The 10,334-nt window shown below is 44.8% G+C and overlaps 1 long non-coding RNA gene across 1 annotated transcript; it reads right to left on the bottom strand.

The window, feature by feature from the left end:
* Positions 1 to 2,314: 2,314 nt before the first annotated feature.
* Positions 2,315 to 8,989, bottom strand: LOC127597614 (uncharacterized). The gene is made up of 4 exons (XR_007961686.1): positions 8,856 to 8,989; positions 7,960 to 8,097; positions 6,950 to 6,993; positions 2,315 to 4,360 (listed from the first exon to the last, which is right to left on the bottom strand). It is a non-coding gene; the product is annotated as an uncharacterized LOC127597614 (long non-coding RNA).
* Positions 8,990 to 10,334: the final 1,345 nt, after the last annotated feature.

Here is a 10,334-nt window from a genome sequence, read left to right as displayed (position 1 = left end):
AAGGGGAAACAGCTGGCCTCCTTGTGTGACATGTTAAAAAAAAAAAAGCTTCCAGCACCTGTAAAACTCTTTTATTCGCTCCAAAAAAAAAAGGTTTTGTGAGGCTTACATGCGCACCTGGTCCAGTCAAGTTCCCTGAGTCTTTGCCAGACGTTAGCACAAACTGCAGCTTTGTGTCGGGCTCGTTGGCACCGATGTGGGTTACAAGTCCATACAGATTTTTCTTCCTACTTTTCTTTTTTTTTTTTTTACTTCTGCACATTTAGTAGACATAGTCAGTTGACTACCTCGAGGCAAGCAAAGTATTTCCATTCTCCATAAAGTATGTGCTAATGTTATACTGACGTTAGCTCAAAATGCTAACAAAGGTGAGGCTTTCACCTCTATCACGTCACAATTTTACAATATTGTGGCGCAGATGACTCGGCTCGCAGATAAAGAAGGTCTCAACAAGCAATGACCAGTATGAACATACAGTATTAGCGTCTTAAACGGCAGGAAAGTCAGCAGTGAGTCATGTCTTTAATTGAATGTGTAGTTGAAAGCATAATGTGGTAAACCAGTCGCTACGGACTCACGCTTAACACCTGGTGAGGCTGCACAGCTGGCATATTTTTGGCTTCATCGTGATACCGCGTGAAAAAGTGGCTCACTGTGTCCACATCTAACAGGCAAGTCAGCACCGAGTTGGGAATGTTTTATAAGGCGCGTTTTGTTACAATTCCTTGAAGCCTGCGTTTGCGCTATCCGCGTCGAATCCATCGTGCCCTTGTTTGGCCAGCGGCTGAGCCCGCCCCGTTGGAAAGCTTTCCAAAATCCAAACAAACGCGGCGATATCATACCCGCGGCTGTGCGCCGGCGTGAAAATCGGGACCATTTGACCAGAAATATTCTATACACATGGTAACTTTCCTCTTATTGGATCAGTTGTGCACCCCGCAAGAGTAATACCGTCCACTTTAAGAAGCAAAGTTGTCTATTTTTGAGTCGAAATTGGAGCTTAACCTACTTTGTGTTGGCTTGACTGCAAAACGGGGCAAAGTCCGCTTAATCTTTTTCAAACTTTTTGGCCGTCAGCACCTCTCTAACCGGGCTGAAAATCTTTTGCCGTCCCATTTTTCTTGCCCATGCAGCCGCCGGGGTCAACGCATTGCCGTCTTTCACCCGAATCGCCACTGCTTTACGTTGGGCTTTATTGCCCGGTTTGGTATGTCTGGTATGTCCACAACCACACCTATTCTCTCCGTCCGCCATACAAAGGCAAGCCTGGGCTCGCACCGATGGTTTTCCTACCGAAAAGTGAGATCTCGCAGACATGGCCAGATAGCATTGAGTCAACATCTGTCACCTCCCGGGATCTTCTTTTTTCTGCGATGTTGGCCTCGCTGCTTTGCGTTCAGGCCGTCGCCGCCGTGTTGATGAAAAGACGCATTCCTCCATTCCTCTCGTCACCTTTTTTTTTTTTTTTTCTGCTGAGGAAGCGGAGAAGTCAGCGCCCGCGAGGCAGAAACAGAGCCGGCCTGTTGGATGCTGGGAAAGCGTGGAAGGAGGGTCGTAAATCCCAGAGAACCGAAACCCCCCCCCCCCCCCCCAGCATTGAATGCATACTTTACCTTCAGAAACCCCCACACACACACACGCACACCCACACACGCGCATGTGAATATATTCCTGCTTCTCCGGGTGGAAATGATAAACGATGTGCATGAAATGACCCGACGCCCCTTCCATACATCCCCTGCATCGCATCTCGAGGTGGAGATTCGCTTACATTTTAGTTGTCTCCGAGGAAGCATAAAAACGAAGTGTGTGCGTGTGTGTGTGTGTGTGTTAGGCGTCCAACGTGCTGTGGATTTTACTATCCGTACAAAACAAATGAATGAATGAATCAACTAATGAAGGGTTCGGTGAATGTGCATATGAACTGATTGGGCTCGGTGACTCGAACAAGGTTAAGAACCACTGCCTCAGCAGTATAACATGAAGGGGAGACTTTGGATTTCAAGGAACTTGTCAAGTTCTGTCAGCGGTCAGTTGGCGCTTACCAGTATTTTTCTTCTTCTCTTTATGTATGGGGCAACCGGGAGCGATTGGTCATCAGCTTCCAGTCATCAACTCTCCGCCCACACAAGGAAAATGCCAGATCGACTCCAGTCGAGATCTCGTCTCGCTCCAGTCATGTTTTTTTTGAACGACCCCTCTGTCGGATACTCTTCACTTTATGTCCCTATTCCCGCAGGTTCTGGCCTCTTTCTGGAAACCTTTTGTTTGCTTTCAGCCTACATCTTTGTTTTCTGTTAGTTTTTTTTTCCCCAACCCATTTGGTCGTGCTTCAGGTTCCCCAATATTTGACGTTTTGTGTTTAACTGTTTTGTTAGGGTTTTTTTTTTCTTTCTTTAATAAAAACTTTTGGTTTATTCAAACAAGGCTCCATTCGTGCAGTCCTGAAACGAATTCCAGGCTGACGTGACGAGTCGTTGGAGCGGCATCTCTTATTCACCGTCCAACCGTGTTCCTGCACATTTGCCCTCGCTGCACCCGACAGCTACTTTACACGGCGCTGGCCAAGCGTTCTGGAAAGGCAGCCTATCATTTGCGAACATGGCACAGGCGCAACGTTTAGACGATTAGCGCGTCTCGATTTGTGTGTTGCCAAGAACGCAAGGACAAAAGAAAGGTCCCATCCATTGCCCGTTGTTGTGTGCGCGTGGGGGGACGGATTTGACGATATCGTGACGGAACGCCTGACTCATCTGTGCGAAAGTGTTTCCTTGAGTCGCCAATTTGCAAACCGCTCTCTCCCCCCGTTGATTGATGCTCCTTTGGAACGTCGTACCTTGCAGCGGCAGGCGCTCGACATGTTTGGCGGCGTTGCGGGCGACATGGCGAATACGGACCAACGCACTCGTGACGCAGGCTGGCCGGAGGAGCCGCGGATGCGGAATTATAGAGTAGGGCTGAACGCTCGCTGCTTAAGCTAAAACCACCTCATTAGGTCGCGGTGACGGCATTGAGCCGGTGTTCCAAGCCCTCTCGCATGTCCGCAGAGGAAGTGGAAAGCAAACACTGTCATCTGCATCCATTCACTATGGTGGACAACATAGAAGAAATCGGGTAGGGTTTCAAATGAGGTTTTTGGGGTTTTTATATTTTTTTTAATGTGGGCTTTAACACAAGAGGTGAGGGAAAACCTGAACTGGTCGCCATCCAGTCACAAAGCACGTACCCCCCCCCCCCAAAAAAAAAACCCTTCTATTCCTCTATTCCCATCTATGGACAATTTAGATCACAAACTCATGGCCCGGGGGCCAGATCTGGCCCCGCCACCTCCTTTTATGTGGCCCACAAAAGCAAATCAACAAAGCCAACTTTCATGATGCTGGCTAAAATCTGTACCAACACTTTTAATCCTTTATTCCCATCTACAGACAATTTAGATCTTTCATGAAACATGCGTGTAGGAGGAAGCTGCAGTCCCTGCATAAAACCCACGCAACCATGAAGAGGACACTTCAGAGCCCGGATTCGCACCACCACAAGTCCGAATCGTGAGGCGGATTAACTAACCCCCCCTGTCCGCCCATGTCCTTGTTCGACCTATTTTGCAAGCCAGTGTTCGGCTTTTAATTATGGCGTGAAGCTAGCGTACTGCTGTCACGCTACTTTTAGAATGTGTCGTTCCCAATGCCGATCATAACAAAGCCATAACTCTTTGCCATTTTGTTTTGGCTTCCTTTTTTTTTCTTTTTTGAAGCCGACAGGAATGTCGCGTTTGACCTGCCTCAACAATTACCCCAGAATTTTGGGGAGTGGAGAAAAAAAACTGCAACACAGCTAAGTAAACAGGGAAAGTCATTATTTCCCAGCAAAGGCGACTAAGGAAATAGTGAATTATTAGAGGGTATCGTATTTGAAAAAAAAAAAAGGTCCAGACTGTGCCAGTTTAATTTCTCCAAACAAGACTGATGGAGAATGGCTGTCACAGTGTTGGGAAATGTGCCTCGGTCACACCAGGTTCAAAGTGGCAGCAATTTAGGTTTTCAAATTGGGGTCAGGCTTCCGAATTTGGGTTTCAAGATAGGCTTCGGGTTCCATATAAAAAACTAAAATAACACTTCCTGAAGGCAAAGTGTTTCAAAAGGTTATATCCATGTGCTTTTGACAAGATGCTGAACCTCCATCCCACTGGTTTGGGTTTCTGATGTCTGTTTGATTTTTCTGTTTGGGTGGAGCGACTTAACTCGTAGGCGTAAAGTATGTCGCCGGCGTGGTTGCATCCATCCAGCGCTGACTGCACGTGTGTTGTTCCGCGTCCGCGGCGGCATTACGCGGCGGCGAGGTCATTCCGGGGTGAAGGCTGCTGTGAAGACAGCGTACAGAGGTGTTGAGAAGCATCCCGTCGCCACGGGGCGCGCTGCTCGACCTACGCCACACCCGAGGGGAGACGCCCTGTCTGCAGGAACAGCTGGCCAGGAAGTCTGGCATAAAAGTTTTTTTGGGGGGGGCTGAAAGAGATATGAGCCGAGAACCAGTCGAGGAGGAGATAAATGCAGCAAAAGGCAGTTGACAGTGGCGACTAAAAGGAAGGCAAAGACAGACAGAAGCCTGAACAAGGGGCCCCTGTGTGCAACAGACGGGATGACGCTCATAAATCTTCAGCGCTGGATTTATTCTAGTGGAGTCTTTGTGTCAGCCTCTGACAACAGAGGAACGTGATGGACGCACGGAAGCACTCGATTGCTTTTATGGTTTCCTCAGACATGAGTGACACATGACCTGTGGACACTTGAAGGTCATAATCATAGTTTGATTTATGAAACTATTACCGCCCGTAGAATGTAATCGAGGCAGTGCGATGCCTTAGTGGTTGGCAAGTCCGGCTGACAGTTTTAAGATTCGGGATGTGAACCTCGGCCGCGCCCGGCCTGCTTGTATCGGTTTTCTTCCTCCCTTCCAACAACATGCATCTGAGGTTTTGGGATTCTGCCGGCCATCAAATTTGAACTGTAGGTGAGTTCTTGGTTAGACAGCACTGACGTGAGACTCATGTTCATGTTTCCCTCAATTTCAAATTAATAAAATGTCTGGTGCCATTAAAAGTGTAAAACTGACCAAGACAAAATATGAAATACCTAAATACGCTATCTTTGGCAATCCAGCACCAGAGCCTGTGATGGGATTTTAAGAATTGTCAAGAAACGTTTACACCCCCCATCCCCCCTAAATCAGGGGTGCCAAATCTCAATATGGTTTTCCTCAGAGGGCGTTTATGACTGTGAAAAATCAAAAAATGTAAAATCATTTTTTGATTCTATCATTGCACACGATATACAAAATTGTTGTCATGTCTTTTCAACAGCAACTAGAGTGAGAAATTAAAAGTGAACATGAACATGTTAACCTCCAAACTGAGAGGCAGATGTGATAAACCATTTATCTGATGTGCCGCTGGATTTTTTTTCTTCTGTAAAACGGAAGGGTACCAAGAATCTGGCCTGCGCTGGTATATTAAAAACAAACATGTTTCGACGGCAGAATTGACTTGAACGTCCTCCAAATGTCCAATCTTGGCAACCGCTTTGCATTCTCCATCTATCTGACGTTTGCATCTCCATTCCGACTCATTCCTCGACTTTTTACAAGACAACAAATCTATTTAGATACGGCGTGTTGGCTGCACGAAGCGTTTCACGCCTCCGCTGACCTCCTGCGAGCGTCTGCTCACAAGCTGCCGTCCTCAGGCTGGCAGGGTCTGCTGAGTTCAGTTTTTTCTTTTTCTCGGTTCTAGTTTGTCAGTGGAACTCGAGTGAGAAGCCTCCTTGTGGCGGCCATCAGGAAGAACTGGCCTAGTGGGCAGACTGACAGCGTGAGGAGGCGAGGAGGGAGACAAGAGGGGGAAATGATAAAAACAGACATGGGTTTCTATCAGTTTACACCCCCCCCCCCAGACACACACACACATTGTACTTTTCTAAAGATCGTGTCTTATGAAAGAAAAAAAAACATCACACAAAACAAACACTCATACAGAGGAATAATCAGTACATGTATGACACATGTACAATGCTACTTTCTAATTCTGATTTTTTTCCCATATTAATCATAAAATCTGTTAAGTGCTCCGGAATTGTTTTACGTGACATTAGAAAAAGCGAAATAGAGGGGTGCTAAACATTGAATATTATTTTTGTATCGCGGTCAAGTGAAGTACACACATACTGAAGTGTGCGGCTACTGCTCTTATAAAGGGTGGTATGCTCAAGATAACTGACACAACACACCAGAGTTATACTGCAATGTATAAAAGTTTGGGGCTCTTCATTGGAGTAACTTTTGATTTTGTTATGATTTTTGTTTTCTTTTGTTAAATTCTGTTTGTTTTTTATTAGAGTGGGTTTGTTAGATTTTATTCGTTTTTATTTGCTTCGGTTTAGTTTTGATTACCTTTATTCATTCATTCATTCATTCATCTTCCGTACCGCTTGATCCTCACTAGGGTCGCGGGGGGGTGCTGGAGCCCATCCCAGCCGTCTCCGGGTAGTAGGCGGGGGACACCCTGAATCGGTTGCCAGCCAATCGCAGGGCACACAGAGACGAACAACCATCCACGCTCACACTCACACCTAGGGACAATTTAGAGTGTTCAATCAGCCTGCCATGCATATTTTTGGAATGTGGTAGGAAACCGGAGCACCCGGAGAAAACCCACGCAGGCCCGGGGAGAACATGCAAACTCCACACAGGGAGGCCGGAGCTGGTATCGAACCCGGTACCTCTGCACTGTGAAGCTGACGTGCTAACCACTGGACTACCGGGCCGCCCTTGATTACTTTTAATATTTATTTATTTTAAATATATTGAGTATTTCACGAGCGACGGTGAAGAAGTAGACAGTGAAGAAGTAGTGCGTAATGAATTGAAGACAAAATAAATAATAAATAATACTCACTCAATGCTGCAGCAAACAGATGGGCTCAAATGCACCGGAATGGCCTGGAAAAAACCCATATCAAAGTCCTTTGTTGATAGAAAACTGCTCGACATACCAGAAACCTACCCAAATAAAACACACAATACATCCAAGACAAGAATACTGCTTACTTCCTCTCTTACCACCGTCGTCCTTTGAGACAAAGCATCATGAAAAGCCAAACACACATGAGGAAGTCTTTCAACAGTGGCTAAAATGAGGTCGAGTGAGTTGTGAACGTTCACATATGATGACGTTTTACTCAAATTTTGATGCATTTCCAAATGTATGTTGCAACGTGAAGGTACAGTACAGCATATGGATGCAAAAAGCTTCACTTTGTCTTGCGGGCTGATGAGAAAGGGGCATTTTTTCCCCATCCCGTTCCTGAGGTCCAAGTGAGCGGATTTATTTTCACGGTTCTCTCGAGGTTACTGCGCGGCGGTGGTAAAGGGTGGGCGTGTGGGTCACTATTTTGCTGAATTTGAAACATTTGAAGTATCCGAGACCCCTCCCACTGACCTCTACATCCCTGTTCCACATTAGAGGAGCGGTGCGCTCATTTGGGACCTATCAAAGTGCATCACGGTTGTCAATGTGGGTCACACAAACTCTGGCGGCCTTGATCTCATTATGTACAGTAATTTCCTGGCGGTCACTCGCTCTTAAATATCAATCAAAATTCATTTCCTTTTTGCGAACATTATTTCATCGTATTTCCCAAACAGTAAAAACATTTTTCTGGGGGTGATTATTTATTTTAATTTTTGAGGGGGATTTTTATTCTGTCTGCCACGGGTGAGTAGCTTTACTTTGATTTGCCGATATAATTCATAGCTTTACTTTGTAATTAAAAAGTGCGCCTGTGGAGTTAATGAAGGTTTCACATGTTAGTACCCATAAATATTTCAAATGAAGGGGACAGACTGCAACTCATAAATGATTACAGGGATTGAATGGCGAGATAAAACAACCACAAACAACAGTACCGTTGTGTGCCATGGAGTCAATCAATGTCTTCCTGCGCAAGCATCCGACAAGAGGCTCGTAAACAACCGTCACTTCAGCTGGTTCGCAGAGATGGGTGATCAGCAATAAAGTCAAGGCGTCCTTTGTCATGGGCACATCTGGATTGAAAAAAGGCGCATTCTGGACGAGATGAAGTCAATAATAAAAGATATAAAACGGTTATTTTGGGGGTGGGGGGGGTTTGTGAATTTTAGAGAGGCCATGGTTAGGTCACCACACGCAAACTAATAAAACTTGGTATGCTTCAACACAAAAGAAAAACACTTGTTGTATTTGTCAGTCTTGACAGAATTCATTAAAAACAAAAAACTAAAACCAAAAAAAAAAGGGAAAAATGTCTTTTGTTTGGAAAAAAGAATGTATGTCATGGTGCGCTGGAACTTCCAAGGTTAAACAAGCCTCTGGGAAGAGCGACACGAGCTCAGACCGACACGTGAGTCACCGCTGGTATTCGCCGTTCATTTGCCATCTCTGCCGCGCCGTTGCCGTGTTGAGACCCAAACAGTAAATGTTGACGGCTGTCTTTTGTCTGTGAAAGAAGTCTTCATCTCAGCGAGGCTACGCTTTGAGCTCACGTTACATTTGGCGGGAGAAAGCGGGTGTTTTATGATTTGAAAAAGGCCCTATTTGAAACAGACCCGCTCTCCTTTTTTGACTTTGGGCCACATACCATAATTTAATTGGGACTTTTTTTTTCTCTTTGTAGCACTGACTCTCGCTGGCTGCCGGACTTTATATTTAAACTCGTCAACAGTTTGCTTCCTAACCAGGTCGCTAATAAGTGTGATGGGGGAAAAAGTGCAAACACACTTGAATACAGATGCACGACCAAGAACAAACATGAAGTTCAGCTGACCTGGAGAGTTGCACTCAATCCCCAAATAGGCCAGTTATTATCAGCCTCGTGTTCCCATTCCTCTTCTCATGGGGTTGTCTGACCTGCAAAAAAAAAAAAAGGCAAAAGATGGATCAGTGTTCACCACAAAACCCTTCTTAACTAAACAGGCAATGTTTTAAGTAAATGTGAAAGCCACATATAAAGCAGGCATTTTGTTTTTTGATATCAATACTAACAGCAGCCTGGGGAATGCCACATGCCGTAGAAATTGAACTTAACAAACATTACTTACAAAACATTGACAGTACTGTAGTGTGGAACAGAAGAGCAAAAAAATAAACACGCAGAACACAGACAGAAAATAGACAGTTGGTGGCTAGTTAGCAGCTAACATTAGCGGTATGCTCCACTGTTGTTGCCTTTCTTGTCTAAACAAAACTTTAATCGGCCTTCTGCTTGGAAATAAAATTAAGCGAGTCCTCTGTCCACCACTGTTATCTGCACGTATGGACGCAAGTGGGAACCAAACCAGCATTTTACCTCTGCGATAAACATCGAATATGGCGTTAAGGCTTATCCCGTCGCAGATGTCTTGTCTTCCCTCTATTCTCGTCTGTCAACGACACCGGGATCCATCTTCAGCGGTCGGAACGGGAGCGGCGTCCGAGCAGGATGTTTGGGATTGCCGGGAGGCCTGGTTGTCAGCCCTGACCTGCTTGCGTGTGCCTAAGGGTGATGGATTCAAGCCATCAGCCAAACCTATTAAGGCATGGATAGATAGCTCGCTAGCTAGCTAGATAGATAGATAGCTCGCTAGCTAGCTAGCTAGATAGATAGATAGATAGATAGATAGATAGATAGATAGATAGATAGATAGATAGATAGATAGATAGATAGATAGATAGATAGATAGATATTTAGATAGTCAGGAGACTTAACTGAACAGAAATGATGAGAAAATAACCGCACAGTTACATGAATAAAGCCAGTCTTACAAGAAGAACTGATAGAAGAACATATTAGGTATTTTTAATACAGTGTAGCTGCTATCTTGTCTTAGCTGTGTGTTTAATGCACAGCATGTTTGCACTGAGGATTGAGAGGAAGAAATTTCATCTCTGCTGCATGTCATACATAAAGAATATTTGATAATAAAGATGACCTTGACCTTGATATTACAAGGCACAAATACATTCTTTCCTCATGAAGCTACATTTGTTCCCTTTGCCTTTAAAATGTCTGTAGCCGTTACGGTAGTCTTTTTTCTTACGAAATTGAAACTTCACTCCTGTCAAAATCAGTCACTATTCTCGTAACATGAAGAATTTTTGTAAGATACTTATAAATGGTATTTTTGGGAGGAAAAAACGGAGACTTTATTCTTGTAAAAGTCTGACATTAGTCTCCTAGAAACTACAGGAAATTTTCCTCTCATGTTGCGGCCTTAATAATAGTACTGTAATATCTGTTTCTTGTATTTGTGTGACATCATAGGGA

The sequence above is a fragment of the Hippocampus zosterae genome, chromosome 3 (genome assembly GCF_025434085.1).
Source record: "Hippocampus zosterae strain Florida chromosome 3, ASM2543408v3, whole genome shotgun sequence".
Lineage (NCBI taxonomy): Eukaryota > Metazoa > Chordata > Actinopteri > Syngnathiformes > Syngnathidae > Hippocampus > Hippocampus zosterae.
Note: the sequence above shows the minus strand (reverse complement) of the source record. Positions and strands in the feature narration are given on the sequence as shown.